A 2,497-nucleotide genomic window follows, 5' to 3' on the forward strand; every position below is an offset into this window, starting at 1 on the left:
TATGTTTGCATCGTTTTCACCTCCAATAGTATTTTTCTAGATTTATTTTAGTTAACTGAGGGTTAGACCACCTACCATATAGCCATCCATGGACAGATAGATAGATAGATAGATAGATAGATAGATAGATAGATAGATAGATAGATAGATAGATAGATAGATAGATAGATAGATAGATAGATAGATAGATAGATAGATAGATAGATAGATAGATAGATAGATAGATAGATAGATAGATAGATAGATAGATAGATAGATAGATAGATAGATAGATAGATAGATAGATAGATAGATAGATAGATAGATAGATAGATAGATAGATAGATAGATAGATAGATAGATAGATAGATAGATAGATAGATAGATAGATAGATAGATAGATAGATAGATAGATAGATAGATAGATAGATAGATAGATAGATAGATAGATAGATAGATAGATAGATAGATAGATAGATAGATAGATACTTTATGGCTATTTTCCAAATACAAAGTTTGAGGTAAAAAAAATTGTTAAATTAAATGTCAGAATTAACTTCACATACTAGACGTCTGTGATGGGCTCATATAAGATGATTCTTGTCCTTGTAATATGGTCTACGCTCTCTGTATCTGTTCGAAGCAGAACATTAAGATCCAGTGTGTAATGTGACTACTGAAAGTGGACGAAACCACAGTTACACTGACCAGATATCAGGCTTCAAAGGGCCTCGTCGGCAAGAGGATGGAGTAGAGATTAAATGCTAAACACACACACAAAGAGCAGAAAGAGGGATGAGAGATGTGGGCCTTGTCCGACAGCTGAGATATAGCACAAGAGCCCTGGGGAGTTTCAGGGGATTTCCACGGAGGGAATTAGACACGTTGTCTGATTTACACTAACACTTTGGCTAAACTTTCGATAAAAGTTCACAAAAAGAAATCCATATATCTCTGTTTTCGAGTTTGCCGATTTCTTGTCAAACAAAAACAACATCGCTAAAAAATCTAGAACACCATAAATTAATTTATTGAAAGTAAGTGCTTTTAATAATTGACTAAAAAACATTCCCCCTTAAGACGGAGAACAACAAATAAAAAAAAGACATGAAGTGCGCAATGACTTTTGACTTGAAAAATTAAGTTGTTGGTGATCAAGGACGGATGAGGAGTTTAAAAAAAATAGGGCGGCCAGAGAGACTGGCTGAGAAAAAACATTAATTTTTTTTATCTTTTTTTGTTTTCACTGAGAGCAGAGCTAAGGAATGCAAAGAGGAATCTGGAGAGAGATAACGAAGAGAGGAAAGTGGATGGTACTGTACTGCACTGTGTAAGTCTGATTGTGCAACTTTTCATGTCTGCTCGGGTCTGGTTGTTTTTAATCCTGTGTGATTTTGGCTATTTAAAAATTATCATCAAAAAGTGCCATTTTGGTTCTAAACAAAAATATAATATGAAACCTTCTTGTAGGACATGCACCGTTACGAAAAATAATTTCATTGGTTTTGTTTGTTTTTTTCCTTCACACTTAAATGTTTCAAATAAAATTGTACATTAGGCAAATGTACAATATAAAAACAACAAAAACATAATAATAAAATTGCAAAATATAAAAATATAAAAACAGTTTGGTTTTTGATACTGAAAATCAGCCTGGTTCTATGTGTAAAAAAAGAACTTAAACAGAACCTGTCAAAAATCATAAAGTAGGCTAAACGATATATTAAAAAAACAAAAAACATGTCATATGCCTGATATGAAAGAATGCAAAAACAGTGACTATGCAAAGTCATTGACCTCTGTCTGTCTGGAAAGAGTCAGAAATACAACAACACTTTGGGTGAAACATATTGTGGACTGGCAAGACAAAAGTTAGTATGGTGTGAGACCCTTTACATCTTTTGCATAACTAATACAGAAAAAAACCATCATCCCAAAGGTCAAACATTGTTGATCCGGAGTTGCTTTGCTGCTACAGAACCTGGACGACTTGATGTAATTGATGGAACCATGAATTCCACCATGCAAGTACACGCATGTTAGCGAAGAACACTAACACATCTACCTCTGAATGACTAAAAGCATTTTGGAGTGGCCTAGTTAAAGTCTGGACTTAACTCAGCCACTCATATTTGAAAACCTTCCAGTGTAAGAAAGGGCCTGAACTGGAAGCTTTGGCAAACCTTTAGTGACACTTGATGTTAGAACCAGTCATTAAGTTCAGTAGCGTTTGGAAGCTTTGGCTACCTTTTTCTCTTATCAAATGAAAGTGTCATTTTTTGTCTGTAATATTTTTTGATGATCTTTGCACATATTGTTAAGATTTAAAAATATTTGTTTGAGATTGCTTCAAGTTGTCAAAAACTGATAACAAGGGTTCTTATTTTCAGACTGCAATGGGGAATTTATTTTATTACCCATATTGTAGCCTTTAATTAAAAGCATTTGTTCAAATAGCAACAAAGACAACAAATGAAATACTGCAAGCTTTTACTGTATGAAATCAGTCCCAAAAACA

The sequence above is a fragment of the Gambusia affinis genome, linkage group LG08 (assembly GCF_019740435.1).
Source record: "Gambusia affinis linkage group LG08, SWU_Gaff_1.0, whole genome shotgun sequence".
Lineage (NCBI taxonomy): Eukaryota > Metazoa > Chordata > Actinopteri > Cyprinodontiformes > Poeciliidae > Gambusia > Gambusia affinis.